General features: G+C 41.7%; 1 protein-coding gene across 1 annotated transcript in view; it reads right to left on the bottom strand.

The window, feature by feature from the left end:
- Nucleotides 1-16,278, bottom strand: part of GRID1 (glutamate ionotropic receptor delta type subunit 1) — a gene marked incomplete at its 3' end in the record, with an annotated part of 735,049 nt that overhangs the window by 17,489 nt on the left and 701,282 nt on the right. The gene's annotated exons all lie outside the window — the stretch shown is intronic.

Genomic DNA, 16,278 nt, shown 5'->3' on the forward strand with positions numbered 1-16,278 from the left:
TCTTAATGCAGCAAAGCGCCTGGTTTTCATTCTTTAGTGAGCCGCAGATGCCTCCTCGCCTTTTCTTCCCTCCTACTGTGGCTCACACGATAGAGACTGGAAGACCTCAGTGTGGGCTTGGTAATAGGACTGAAGCATCACAGACAAAAATAGGCCATGCTGGTAAGCTACAGGCTTCTTGGCACCGTAGAGGGCATCATCCCTGGCTCCTGCCTCTGTTCAGTTGTCTTTACATCCACCACGATTTTTCCAAGGACTGCTGTAGTCACTCAGATGAAGATCAGGATTTTACTTCTTTCAAGACCCTGAGTGGTCATGGCCCAAGATGGCTCATTTTCTTGTCATATTGTCTCCATCAGAAGGATTTGTGGGCAGAAGGTGACCTCCTGCAGTGGGAATAGGTGGCTCTTAGCCTTTCACACAATTTTGCCTAACCACCTTGTAAGAAATGACACACACCTGTGCCACCCATTGACTTTCACCCCAGGGAACAATTCAAGTATTACACCACAGCCTCATTCCTCAACCAATCCAATTTCAGAAGTCCCAAAGGACTTTGACCCAGGTTGCAAAATTACACACATCTCTCTCCCTCCACCTAGAAAGATAACAGTCTTTGAAATTTTTTCCTGCTGGCAAACAAGTTTTCTCATGAAAAGATATAAATTTTCAACCTCTTAGTAACCCAAGTTTCTCAGCAAAATGTTGACTTATGACCTAATATTTGGCTTCAGTCAGATTTCGGAGCATTTCACATCCATGCTCGCAATTCAACATGACAATCAGACACTGTTATTTGTACAATTTCAAAAGGGCATGTCATGTTGAAGCAAGAATTAAGATCAGCTTCATTTCTACCTTTCAAGGGATGTTCCAAGAAGCAGAAAGAAATAAGCTGGCTCAGATCGAGTGAAAACTGACTCAGAGGAAAGCCCACTGTGGCCCATGTAATGGGGTATATGGACTCTTTCAAACCACAGTATTTGTGGTTGCAGTTTAGGATCAGGACAGATAAGCACAGCTGCATGAAGGGAGTTGCATTTATAGACCTGCTGGACTAAGCTAGTAAGAAGATACATCTAAAACACAAAGCTGGCAATGCCTACCTCCAATCCCAGCTGATCAGGAAGGCAGTGAAGAAGAGAGGAGAGAGTAGATGTCTCTTTCTTGACCTGGTGAGTGACCCCAGACACTCATCTTCCCATTATAAAGAATTATGTATCTGCATCTGCTTGAGGAATCTGCTAGATTCCTGAGGTACCTCAAATTTCTAGAGCAGAAGGGCTGGGCTGGGGAAAGGATGGGTGTTACATTTTGCAATGGGTATTCCCACTGCAGTGGGACAGGTTCTGGCTCCATCCTCATTCCCAACATCTCTTCTTCACTTTCTTAGTATCCCAGAGCTTCCTAGATCTCTTCTTTCAAACCAACACTAAATTAAATGCAGCACTAAAACTTCCTTCTGGGATCCCCAAGTCCATCAGTTTCCAGGGGAATCTTTTGGACCTTACAGATGTCTCCAAAATCTTTTGGATATGTCACAGAGCCTTTATGAGATGGTAGCCTCCTTAGGTCTGGTTGTGCTTTCAGGAACATTTCAGATGCAGCTGCAAGAAGTCAAAACATCCCCACACACCATGGCTCTGTTGCTTTTACTTAGACTCCTTTTCCCTTGCAGAATGAGCCCTATCCTTCCCCAGCCCTCATCAAAATTTCAAAGATGTACTTCTTCCTCATAGCGTCAGATATCCATATGGCCCCTAATAATCGATGATGAACCTCATCCTTATTTTGTACAGTTTGTCCACAGGTGTGACTTTCCCATAAGGGGGACACTTAATATGTCAAGTCTTTCCTGCCCCTCCTATTGTAAGGTCACCCCTTCCCTTCTTGAGTTTCAGTATTTTTCCCCAATTCTGCTCCTAAGTTCAACAGCATTCTCTGGGGCCTCAGCCTCTAGTATTACTGGGACAGCTGTCCGTCTCTTCCCTTCTTTCTCCATCCCTCTGACTCCATCTGGGGACCTCTTACACCAGGAGGTATTGTTCTTTCCTTATTTTTATTAACTCTTCCTTCTGTTAAGGACTTTTTTTCAGGCTTTTGGGATGTCAGAGTAGAGGCTGGAATCCAGCCTCCTTCCACCACCTCCCTGCAGTAATCCTATTCCCTCCATCAAGTGTCTCAGTAGATCTTTGGATTCACTATTTTGCTACTTTGTGTCATATCACTTTCTTCTTCCTTGTGTCTCCCAAGTGCCGTCCTTTCCCTACTTTCCAGGAGGCTACAGGGAGTTTGAGAGGATGATATCTGAGAGCCAGCACAATATAATGTGAGCTGTACACAAATAGATGGTTGGCATTTATTTCATAATGCCTAAAAGATCAAAGCAATGTCATAGATTTGTGTTCTACCAGTAATACAAAATGGAGACAAACACTGTCATTCGCCTCTTTGATAGGTAAAATTACCTTTATCTGGCCATCTGCTTATAATATTAAATGTTCTTTGAATTTCCAATCATTTACTTGCCACATGTCATGTGGCCATGGGAAATCAGGCTGGAGAAACAGCTGGTGATATGGCCCAGCCCCCAGCCTCCCAAGCATTTGGCTTGTGTACAGACAAGATGGACATAAAGACCAGCTCCGAAGTTCCTTGTGGCCCTTGACAGTCCCTTGAGACTACCCATAGGGTCCTGGGACTCAAGCCCAGGCCTCACCAAGCATTCCTGGATCTGCAGGTCATTTGAGAAAGTAGAAATCTGAAAGGTAATATTGCCTAGAAATGTAATAATTTATCTGGCTCCACAGTGGTTGTTTTTTAAATTGATAATATCTAGTGTTGATAAGGCTGTGACAAAATGAGATGATCCCTCATGGCCACTGGTAGCAAAACATGATACAACCCTATGGAAAGTAATACAACACAAAATATGGACATTTAAAACTGCTCAAATCTTTGACCCTGGCAAATTGGAATTTAATCTAAAAAGTAACCCAAATGTATCTAAAAGATATGAGAAGTTTTTCAAATCTGAAAAGTAAACATGTGAACAGCTTAAATATTCACTGTTAAGGAAATAGTTTAATAAGTCATGGTTTATGAATAGGTTGAGACCTTATGTAACACATAGTAATTATAGAGATATAGAAGAACTAAGTACATAGCTATAAGCACTTGAAAAAGTCTCCCTGACATCCTTGGTCTGCTTATAGATAACTTGCTTCATTTCATTTTCCCCCTTCCTTAATTTTTTTTTAATTAAGCAATTAAAATAGAAACTATTGGTACAGACATAAAAGGAATAGATGTGAGGATTTCAGGGAAAGGGGGAAGAACATCTTTGGCATTGAAAAAAGTCAAGGGTGTCTGGGTATCCAGCCCCAGGATGCTAGGACAACAGCAGGTAGACAGAATACACCTGGCTTATTTCCCAGCCAGCATCTTCGCAAATGTAATTGGAATCCATCCTTGATGGCCACTCCTTTCCCAGTCTACCTGCACACTGGGAGTTGCAAATGGAAAGAATCGAGACCATGAGAGTATCTGGCCCCAGCACTTCAGGCGTCCTTCTTAACATCTGGCATGACACGACAGGCCGATATTGTTGGAGCAAGGCTGGGCTCCGTAAACACATGGCGACTGAGCTGCCACACTGAATGACCTTCTTGCTCTGCACTGCTCCCCACTCAGTAAAAAGACACTGCATCACTTTTATTGCTCCGCTGCTTCTCTCCTTTCTAGAGCACTTTTAGAGATGTCAGCCTTTGAGACAAGAACATCATCATACTCTTCTACTCCATCCTCACTGCTTTTATAAAAGGACAAGTAACCTCATTCTTTCCCCCAATGAGAATGCTGGTGCTGCCAATACCATCCACAAATGCTACTGGAATAAAGCGCTGAACGAAGCCTGGTGACTGCAGTGCCAGGTACAAGCCAGGTGTGGGGTGTCTGCTGTTTGCCAGGCCCTTCAGGAGTCTGAGTTTTTTTTCATCCATGAAATTAATTCTTAAGGGCAGAATATTCAACCCCTTTTACGGATGTAGAAGCTGAGTCTCAGGATACATACAACCTGATTCATCCCAAACAAGCTTAAATAGTGAAGAATGGTCCCAGATCAACCTGAGTTCCAGCTGGCTCCAAAGAAATCCAAGCTCTCCTCTCTTCCCTGCTTGGACTTTGGAAGGAAAGACTAGGGAAAAGTCGCCAGGTATCTTTGGACCATTTCCCAGGAGATGCTGCTGGTAGAAGACCACATGTGCATGACAATGCTTGTTTTTCTCCAACTTTACCAACAAAGATGGTCCATGGAACTGCTGAAACTCTGGGAGAAGGGAGGACATGGGGTATGCACCATTTCTGGGAACCTGACACATCTCCATGTTCAGGAACCATCCATGTGGCACACTCACTGCCTCCCCTTGCCTCCACCCTTCACTCTATCAAAGCAGAGCTGGACTTCCAAGCACCTTAATTCTTAGCTGCTATGGTCATAATGTTCATAGAAATGCAACCATTGCCACACACAGCCTGAACACTGGCTACCGTGGTACCTGTATTATGCACTGTGCCAAATCACAAGATGCAACAGTAAAATCTCAGACCATCTGCAGAGAAAAGGACAATTTTACAGCCTGCTGGTGGGAGTGTGGGCTGGCATGACATTTCTGGAATGGTAATTTGGTGGGGAGAACCGAATGTTTTTAAAATGTGCATATGCAGCAATTCTACCCGTTAGAATTTATCCTATGGAATCACTCAGTGTTTCTGAAAAGATGTTTGTAAAAAAGAGTTTCAGAGCAATAGTTGCATGCTCTGTTTAACCTAGCAAGAAATTGGAAACAATCTAAAAGCTCAACAATTGAGAATCAGGTAAATGATAACATTAGATGACAGAATATTATTTACCATTAATGTGATATTTTAAGAGTATTAATTGCTAAGGGAGGTGTCTGTAGTTAAAAAACAAAAGAAAAAAGAAGAAAGAGGGCTGGGGTTGTGGCTTAGTGGCAGAGCACTTGCCTCACATGTGTGAGACACTGGGTTCGATCCTTAGCACCACATAAAAATAAATAAACAAAATAAAGATACTGAGTCCATGTATAATTTTTAAAAATTTAAAAACAAACTTTAAAACAAAGAAGAAAAAAAGGAAGGAAGGCAGGATGGAAGGAAGGAAGGAAGGAAGGAAGGAGTAGGCCCTGAGATATGAGCTGGCTTGAGTTTGGGAGTCTAACTATATGGATTTGAATTCCAGATCCATTGCTTGCCATTTAAGTTCAGATAAGTCACTTAACATCTCTGAGTCTGAGTTCTACTGGATATAAAAATGAGCCAAACTACACAGATTTCTAATGAGGATAAATCCCTCAATATATGTGACACACTTATGGTTCTACTAAATAAACATTATATCACTTAGTGCAAAAGAACCTGTTACAATAGGTGATACCTTTTAAAATTATTAAAAGAAACAAAATCAAGAATTGAATATTAACATTAATCATCCTTGGGCATTGTCAAATGGTGAATTTTGTTGGTTTTTTTAAAAAAAATCTCTCCGTTGCCCATGCTTCCTGCAGTGCCCCAAACCTTTCTTTTGTGATTGCTGATGTCTACAAGGGAAATCTTAGAGCTTCAATGTCATATCTTGAGCATCATGTAGTGAAAGGAGCAGAATGCTGGAAGAAAGCAACTCCTGTTACATCCAGCTCTTTGGAGAACCTACATTCTCAGGAGCTAAGAATCACTTGCTAAGGGGACTGCATAATATGAAACTCCAGATGCAAAGCACTGTGCCTGGCACAGGGCGAGGGCTCAACCTATGCATTTCCTTCTCCCTCCTTCAGTCCCTAGAGGAAATCAGGAGATCATTCTGTCAGCTGTGATTGAAACATCTTTCCTCCCACCCACTCCCCTGCCCCCCACTGCAAATCATTCCTCCACCTTCACAAGTCAGCAACACATATAACACCTACTGTGAGTTTGCAGAGCATTTGTATGAGTGTGTGTGCAGGTAAGAGAGTCTGTGAGTCTATAGGAGCGTATGTCAATTGTATGTATGTGTGTGTAATTGTGGAGGAATGTGTGTGAGTGCAACACAGGTGTATGTATGCCTGTGAGATTATGTGTGTAAGTATGTGAGAACATGTCAGAATGTGTAAGCATTTATGCATGTGAATGTGTGTATACGTGTGAGCACGTGCATGTATATTCATGTGCATGCATGTTAGAATGTGTGTTCGTACATATGAGAGTGTATTTGAATATGTGAAGTGTGTGTGAGTGTGTGGAAATCATTCATGTAAGGTGTGGGAATGCTATGCACTAAGGAATTGTGTGAGTGGATTTGGGCATGCAGGTATGTAAGCTTATATGAATGCATGTGAGTGTGTGTGAGAGAGAGAGAGAAAGCACCCAGGGAGACAGCAGAGAAGAGAATTCAGGTACTGAGTATCTGGAGAACCACAAAAGATTCAGGAAGTTTCTCTCCTTCCACTGGAGATAGGGACCACCTTTCCCTGGTCTTTCAGAACAATGGAAAAAAATCACGCCAAATGATGTAAAAACATAAGACACTTAGAGGCTGTCTACAAAAGACCAACTCAGGATGCTATAGGAATCCTGCTACCCAAGAGGAGCAAGATAATGATGCTTTATCTGGATCACACCTTGGAAAAGCAAAAGGTGGCAAAACTGAACAAGCTCAGTGGGAGGGCAAGAAATCACAGCTGGGCTCCCCACAATTGCCATAGAAGATGCTTTCCTGAAGTGGTCATGGGGTGCAAAGTCAATTAGATTTCTGGTTCCCAAGTGAAAAGACTGGAACTGGACAATGAGATCACAACCAGAGGGACAGCAAGGTAGGGGGATTGCCTCAGGGTGTATACTAAAGGCAACCTCGCAAGTTGATCATGTTGTTCTAGTGAGAATACCTGGAACAGGAAGATGTGAAAGGATTGAGGCATCCCAAGGCTATAGCAGGGGAAAATGGCTCCTAGTGGCCAGCTACTAGGATTTATGTCAATGATTGCTTGTCCCATTCTGGTATTTCTAAGTTCTAGAATAACATAGGCAATAGAGGGGAGTATCTGGTAATTCTGTGTCACAACAAAGGCCACCAATGCCTTTTGTCCTATATGATCTAATCTTTAGTTCTTTAACTTCCTTTCTAGAATGTTCAACTCCAGTTCATAGAGAGCACAGAACAGTATATTCTTCAACTCCATCCATTTACCTGCAAATGCCTTGATTTTATTCTCTTCTAATGCTGAGTAATATTCCATTGTGTATGTATACCACATTTTCTTTAACCATTCATCTACTGAAGGGCATGTAGGTTCGTTCCACAGTTTAGCTATTGTGAATTGTGCTGCTATGAATATTGATGTGGCTGTGTCCCTGTAGTATGCTGTTTTTAAGTCCTTTGGGTATAGACTGAGGAGTGGGATAGCTGGGTCAAATGGTGGTTCCATTCCCAGTTTTCCAAGGATTCTCCATACTGCTTTCCATATTGGCAGCACCAATTTGCAGTCCCACCAGCAATGTATAAGTATACCTTTTCCCCACATCCTCTCCAACACTTATTGTTGTTTGTCTTCATAATGGCTGCCATTCTGACTGGTGTGAGATGAAATCTTAAAGTAGTTTTGATTGGCATTTGCAGGTAAATGCATGGAGTTGGAGAATATAATGCTAAGTTAGCCACTCTCAAAAAAACAAAATGCTGAAAATTTTCTCTAAGGATGCTGATTCATAGTGTGTGGGGATGGGGGTGGGGGGCAGGATTAGATAAATTCTAGATAGGGCAAAGGGGAGGGAAGGGAAGGGAAGGGAGAGGACATGGGTGTAGGAAAGATGGTGGAATAAGATGGACAATATTACCCTAAGTACATGTATAAAGACATGAATGGTGTGTCTCTACTTTGTGTACAGCCAGAGATATGAAAAGTTTTGCTCTATATATGTAATATGAACTATAATGCATTCTGCTGTCATATATAACAAATTAAAATTAATTTTTTTTTAAAAAAAAGAGCACCCAGCACAGTATGTTGGTGAAACAATTTGGAGACAAGCAGTCCAGGCCTTTCCTTAGAAGCCCTGGTCAGTGGCTTGAGTTCTCTGAGTTTCCTGGCCTCACCTAGGGGAAGGAGCATGCCCCTATCACATGCTTGCCACAGGAAAAGTCAGTGTGAAACGTGCCCGATGCATTAAATAACTCAAACAATAACACATTATCCTCATGATCATGAAAATCATCACCAACATCATCTTATAGCATAAAGTTTGGATCCTGATTAGAATGCAATTGCCTTGGGATAAATAACACTTGAAATTGTCCTCCATCATCAGCCTGGTAAATTAGAAAGACGGTTAGACTGGATTACAGTCTCGGCCCAATTACTGACAATTTATAGGAGGATCCCAGACAATCCTTAAGGTCTTCTCTAGCTTTAACATCCATAAAGTCTATGCTATAAACTAGTGTTTCTCAAAGTGTGTTCCCTGGAAGGGCTGTGTTAGCATCACTGGGAAAACTGACAGGAAATATAAACCTATCAGGTCTCATACTAGACGCACTGCAGGAGAGAGAGGGGGCCCATGAGTCTGTTTGATAACCTCTCCAGGTGATCCTGATGCCTGCAAAAGTTGAGACATGACAATATAGACCTCTGGGTCAATTAATCCCTGCTCTTCTCCTTAAAGCAGATTTAGAAAGGGAGAGAGTATTAAGGCTGTCGGGTCTTGATTTGGGGTACTAAATGGAAGAGGGGAAGGATAGAGAATGGAGAGACCAGTGCAATTAAAAACAAACTCTGAAGGAAAAATCACACCACATTGAATATCTTCCTGAAAAGTTCTCTACTTGGTGCTTTCACATTCATCCTTCTGGAAAGATCAGGATAAATTTCATAGTAAAAACTGGTCCATTTTCTACTCATCCACGGAAATCAAGGATTAGAAAAAATTATGCCCAAAGTCATGGAATCAGTTATCTCCAGAGCTTACATTTCTCCCCAGATTTTCATTGACAACAGGTGGTTCTCCCCTCTGTTATGTTCAAGCTCAGGAGCCTAAAATGCCACAAGGAGCCCCCTGAGCAAACCCTTGTGTTCTTGGGGGGGGGGGTTCTTTTGTTTTGTTTTGCACTTTTGCTAACAAGATTTTGCTAATAACTTCTGCCTCTAGCCCCTGATCTGATGAAGGCATTATGGCTGAATTCCCCTCTGGGGCATCTGGCACTCTTGGGAGAAACAATCTTACTTAGTAAACCAAGAATTGTTCTAATGGGAGAGGTTTGTTACATCCCCAAGGAAAAAAAAAAGATCTGGTTTCATACAAAGGAAAAAGAAAAAACTAACACGGGAGAACCAGTGGCAGCCTCTTTAAAATCTGAAGGGTACACTATCGGCAAAACCAGAAGCCATAAACAAGCTCCTCAGCAGGGCAAAGGGACACATTGATTTCCAATGATTTGTCAAAATTTTAAATCGTCCAAAGACCATAATAAACAATAATCTAATCAGGGTTATTCAATGGGAAAAAATTAAGAACGATCTAAAAGAAAGAGTAAACGGGTTTGCTGAGATACAAAATAGATTATAAAGGAAAAAGAATACAGAATGAAAAATGCTATCCCAGAGAAGTGAAATAGCCAAAGAACACACAAACTCAGGGAACACAGAGGACATGTGCCTGTGTGGTCAAACATCGGAAAAAGCACAGGGACAGATTTTGCAGGCGCTTCCTGTGTGTCAGGTACACACACACACACACACTCATATGCAAACTGTTATTATTTGGATGTGAGGTGTTCCCCAAAAGCTCATGTGTGAGTCAATGCAAGAAGTTTTTAGAAGAGAAATGATCTGGTTAGGAGAGTCTTAATTGAATCAGTGAATTAGGTTTGTGATAGGATTAACTGGGTGGGGGTTGAAGGCAGGTAGGGTGTGGCTGGAGGAGGTGGGTCACTGCAGGTGTGCCTTTGGGGTATATATATTGTATCTGGCAAGAGGATTCTGTCTTTCTCTGCTTTCGGATCATCATGTGAGCCACTTCTCTCCACCACACTCTTCTGCCATGACCTTCAGCCTCATCTCAAGCCCTGAGGAATGGTCCCAGCTGTCTATGGACTGAGCCCTCTGAAACTATGATCCCCCAAATAAACTTTTCCTTCCCTAAAATTGGTCAGGTCTTTTAGCAGCAAAAAAAAAAAAAAAAAAAAAGCTGACACACACACACACACATACACAAAAGAATATAAATTCTTTGACCATGTATGTCCTATCCATTCCCCCTAATGTGATTTCTGGCATAGAGTTAGTGACAAATAAATATGTGGAAATGATTAAGTGAAAATCTGAACCATGGAAGTCTTGAATCTGAGAAGCCTGAGGGCTTGGACAGTATGGACTGAGCAAGCCGTGTCCCATCTGCCTCTCCAAGTTCACCCTCCACCTTTTTCTACCCTGCTATCTCCTCCATAGGCTGAGCTCCAGGGACAGCATCAATGGGCATTACTGGCCTGTGGCTAAGAGTCACTTTCTAAAACCCAAGAATAAATCAAATACTAACACAACAATAATCATAACAATGAGTACCACTGAATTAAGCAGATGATATCCAACTCAAGAGAGCATGAGAATCACCCCCCGGGGCATGTTAGAACACAAATTGCTAACCTCCCTATCTCCAGCTTCTGATTGATTAGACCTGAAATAAAGCCCAAGAATTTACATTTCTTTTTTTCTTTTTTTAATTGGTTCTTTTAGTTACACATGACAGTAGATTCTATTTTGATATATTTATACAGGCATGGAATGTATCTTATTCTAATTAGGATCTGGGTCTTGTGGATATGTATAATATGGAGATTCACTGTGGTGTATTCATAATGTTCAATTCATTCTAGTGTCTTTCCTATTCCTATCCCCCCTTCCTTCCTGTCATTCCCCTTTGTCTAATCCATTGAATTTCTATTCTCCCCCACCCTACATTATGGGTTAGCATCCACATATCAGATAAAACATTTGACCTTTGTTTTGGGGAGTTGGCTTATTTCATTTAGCATAATAGTCTCTAGATCCATTCATTTACGGCAAATTTCAGAAGATCATTCTTTATGGCTGAGTGATATTCCACTGTGTATATGTACCATGATTTCTTTTTCCATTATCTGTTGATGTGCATCTAGGTTTGTTCCATAGCTTAGCTATTGTGAATTGTGCTAGTATAAACATTGATGTGACCACATCACTGTAGTATGCTGATTTTAACTTTTTTGGTTATATATTGAGGAGTGGGATAATGGGTCAAATGGTAGTTCCATTCCTAGTTTTTTTGAGAAATCTCCATATTGCTTTCCAGAAGTGGTTGTACTAATTTGCAGTCCAACCAACAATGTATGAGTGTACCCTTTCCCCACATCCTCACCAAAATTTTTACTTGTATTCTTGACAATTGTCCTTCTGGTTGGCATGAAATGAAATCTTGGTATAGCCTTAATTTGCATTTCTCTAATTACTACAGATGTTGAACATTTTTTCATATATTTGTTATCTTCATATTTCTTCTTTTGAAAAATGTCTGTTTAGTTCCTTTACCCATTTACTGATTGGTGTGTGTTTGTGTGTGTGTGTGTGTGTGTGCACATGCGTGCGTGTGTGTTTTAAGCTTTTTGAGTTCTTTGTATATCCTGGAAATTAAAGCCCTATTTGAGGTGCCAGTGGCAAAGATCAAGAATTTGCTTTTCTAACAAATTCCCAGGTGCTATGGGAGCAAGGCTCACCTTTTGAGTACTAAGGTGTTAAAATACACTCTGAAGTGCCTAGTGATTATCTCTTGACCTTACCTCTAATCTTTATAGTAACTCTGGGAAGACCCAGTATCACTATTCTTATTTTTCAAGAGTCAAGTAACCTGTCTGTTTTAGTTAGCTTTTTTGCTGCTGTGACTAAAATACCTGACAAGAACAATTTTAGAGGAGGAAAGTTTATTTAGGGGCTCACAGTTTCAGAGGTCTCAGTCTATAGAAGGCCAGATCCATTCCTCAGGGCTCAAGGTAAGGCAGGTCATGGCAGAAGAATATGGCAGAGGGAATCAGCTCACATGATTATCAGGAAGCAGAGACAGAGAGAGAGTCCACTTGCCAGATACATGATATATACCCTAAAGGCAGGTCCCCAATGACCCACCTCCTCCAGCCATACCCTACCCAACTTCAGTGACCACTCAGTTAATCCTGTCAGAGGTTAATCCACCAGTTGGGTTAAGGTTCTCATACTCCTCTAAACCTTCTTGCATTGTCTCACACGTGAGCTTTTGGGGGATACCTCACATCTAAACCATAAGATTCTGCCCATGGCTCCCAAAAGTTTATGACCATCTCGAAATGGACAAAGTTCATTTTGTCCATTTCCAAGAGTCCTCATAGTCTTCACCATTCCAAGATTGCCTAAAAGTTCAAGTCCAAAGTCTTCTTTGAAACTCAAAGCAATCTTGCATTGTGAACCCCTGTAAAAATCAAAAGCAATTTACAAGTATCCAATACATAAAGGTATAGAGTAGACATCTGTATTCAGGAAAATAGGGGTGTAGAAAGAAGAGATGGGACCAAAGCAAGACTGAAATCCAGCTGGGCATGCTAGGTCCTAAAGTTCTGTGTCCAGCATCTGGAGCACACGGCATCCAGATCCCTTCTCCAAAGAGCTGGTTGGTTGCAGCCCAAATGGCCTTTCTGTTGGCTTCTCTCTGCTCAATTATCGAAGTTTTCCTAGGACCATATCCCATTTATTGGCATTTCTTTTTTTTTTTTTAAACTGATACCTTTATTAGTTTTGTTTTGTTTGTTTGTTGATGCTGGGGATTGAACCCAGGGCGCCTTGTGCATGTGAGGCAAGCACTCTACCAACTGAGCTATATCCCCCCAGCCCCATTGGCATTTCTTAATCTCAGGGATCTCCCTACAGCTTTGGCTTCCTTCTCACATCTCTACACTTTGCCCTCTCGGGCTCCCTGCAGGGATCTATGACACTGCTTCACTTTTCCTGGCCTCCCAGGCCTTCCTTTGAAATCTTGGTATAGAAGCCTCCATTACCTCCTAACTGTAGCATCCTGCATTCCTGCAGAACCAGCACCACCATGGTTCGCGCCAAGGTCTGTCGCCATCTTGAGCAGTAGTAAAGCCTCCAGGGACCACAGCTGCAGCAGCCTCTGAGTGGTTGGGTGGCTGAGCACGTTGAAAAAGCTTCCTAGGCCCTAAGAAGGATGTACCACTGGTCTCTTTTCAAGAGAATTTTTACTTTTACTCGCTTGAGCCTGAGATGGTGGGGTCTTACCAGCTCCTGATATGCCCTGGAGCCATCTTTCTTGTCTCTAAGCAAAGTCTACCATTTCTTTAGTGGCAGTAATGTCTTTAACAACTGCAACTTTCTTTGCCCCACGTTTACTCACACCTTTCAAGTCCAAGTTTTTCAAATCTTTCTGCTCTCTTTTTTGTTCCTGAATATCACAATAAACTTGGCTAAAAGCCATCGGCAATATCCATGGCCCTGTCTGAATGCTATGCTGTCTAGACATTTCTTCTGCCAGATGAAGAAATCCATCTCTTTTAAAAACAGCCACACAGAAAGTCTTAGAACACAGGCAAAATGCAGACCACTTCTCAGCCAATATATACCACAAATGGCCTCTATTCCAAATTATCAATAGTGTCCTCCTTTTCCTCTAAAACCTCACAAGCCCTGTCTTTACTATGCACAGTCCTGTTGGCATTCTAGTATTCTGAGCTGTCACCAGAATTGCCCATTAAGCTCCACTTACAACAATCTAAAGCATTTCCAGCTTACACTGCTAAATACCTCAAAATCCCTCCCACCAGTTTCAAGAGGCTCCAAAAGTTTATAAACCATATGGTCAGGTTAATCACCGCAATGACCCCACTCCTGGTACAGGTACCAGTTTCTGTTTTAGTCAACTTTTTCACTGCTGTGACTAAAAGACATGAAAAGAATAATTTTAGGGGAGAAAAAGTTTAGGGGCTCTTGGTTTCAAGGTCTCAGTACCTAAAAAGCCACCTGCATTTCTTGGGGCTTGAGATGAAGCAGAATACCATGTGGAAGAATATGGCAGAGGGAAGTGGCTTAGATGATGACCAGAAAGCAGAGAGAGAGTCCACTCACTCATCAGTTGTACCCCAAAGGTATGCCCCCAATGACCCACCATCTCCAACCTTCAGTTACAACTCAGTTATACCTATTATAGGATTAATTCACTGACTGGATTAAGGCTCTCCTAACCCAATAATTTCTCCTCTAAACCTTCTTGCATTGTCTCACACATGAGCTTTTGAGAGACACCTCACATCTAAACCATAACACCAGCAGACAATAGATATAAGATCCAAAACTAGTTTTTATTGACTCAAATCACATGCTCTATTCCCTACACTCTGTTTTCCAAAATGAGCATCTGACTTTGTTGAGATAAAATTCAAGCGAGACCCAGGAAATTACACCCCAAGACTAGGGTGGTTTTGCCATCTGAATCAACCTCCACTTAATGTCTCTCTAGTCATAAAGGGTTGTTGGGAATTAGAAACTCTGACATCCCGAAAGGAGAGAGAAGCAGCAAAATTGCATGAGCTCACAATTGATATTAAAGAATATCCCTTAATGGGCTGGGAGGCCACCTCCAGGGGTTTATGCTGAAGAGCATCCTTCTCTAACTCCACTGGTGGCCAAGTATTCTTTTATGGCCTTTGCTAAAATGTCAGCCTTGAGAGACGGAGCTTGCACTACAGACTTACAGCACACTGAAAAGCTACAAACAAGTCACACTCTGACAAAAAAAGATCCAAAGGGACTGCCATCCTAACCAGCTAAATAAGCTCTGGGATCTACCTGTTAGGACTTACAGCTGTCAAATGGGGGAATCATAAAGTTCACCACTAGAAGGGCCTGGCAGGGGCACCAGATCACTACATCACCTGATGGAGGCCTTACCGCACAGCCCAGGGACACTGAAGTCTCTGCAGTTTCTTGAAAGTTGTGTTCATCTCATTCCCCACTAACTAATGGAGGTATGGAACCTGGGCCATTCAGGTAATTCCAAGTCCTCTTCCATGTGAAGACTCTTCACATGTTAGAAATACCAAATGCCAAGGATTTTCATTAACAGGTCAACCATTATTATCATGACAATAATAATAATAGGAGCAATAAAAACAAAACAGAAGGATGTTAGGAAGAGTTGGATGATCTGTGGTCAAATGGGTTAACTCTTTGGAGTTTGGCAATCCTTATCTGCAAGATGGAAATATCATAAAATGCCCTCCATATGGAGAGTGAGTGCGAAAACACAATGCCACACACATGCCCATGTCTTTATAGATGTCATGGCCATGCCACTCCTTCTCTCTTTTGTTTCCCGTACAAACAACATTATGCCAACAAAATGGAAATACAAAACATAAGCTAAGCAAAAATGGCCAACAAGCTGACTGACGCAATAAATCAAAATTGTTTTCATCAGCAATCGCTTCTTGGTTTTAATGTAATCAAATAACAAAACAATTCCCCTCAAAAAATAAAACTTCAGTCATAAAACTCAAAGCAATAATATTCAGTGGAACAAATAGATTGGAATCAGCCCACATTTATAGCCAGAGCTAAGGTGAAGCATATCGGACCTGAGTACAAAGCAAATTACAGGGCAGAGGAAATCTGAAAAAATAAAATCAGAGTTAGGGGGAGTCAACATCCTCCCACTCTCTCTAATGAGGAGCTTGAAAATAATGAAAGTTAGCACGATGGCACGGATATTGGTTTGAGTCCAGAGCTTACCCTACCAAATTATGAAAATCGCAGAAGAAAGTAATTGAAGAATTCATAAAGAGATTTGCTTGGCAATACTCAAAACCCAAAGAGAAGTAACTTAATAAGGGAGGCTCAGAGGGAGCTTTCCTTGATCTTTGGACTGTATTATCCCAAACCAATCGCCATCAAATAGAATTAAGCAGTAAGGGGTTATTCATGGGCCAACTTCCTCAATTCTATGGTAAGCTCCAGAGAGACGGACAAAGTCCCCCAAGGCCCAGGACAGAGTTCTCCTGTCCTCTCCTCCCTTCCTCACCCCTCTTGCTGTCCTTGAAAATGGATCCCAGCAATCCTGCTCATTTACTTTAAGATAGAGGCTCATGACTCATTTCCCACTCAAACTTTCATTTCTTATACGTTAAACATTTATTTTGTTTGATTTCTGTTAATGGATAAG

This window comes from Spermophilus citellus (assembly GCF_964194105.1).
Source record: "Spermophilus citellus genome assembly, chromosome: 15".
NCBI lineage: Eukaryota > Metazoa > Chordata > Mammalia > Rodentia > Sciuridae > Spermophilus > Spermophilus citellus.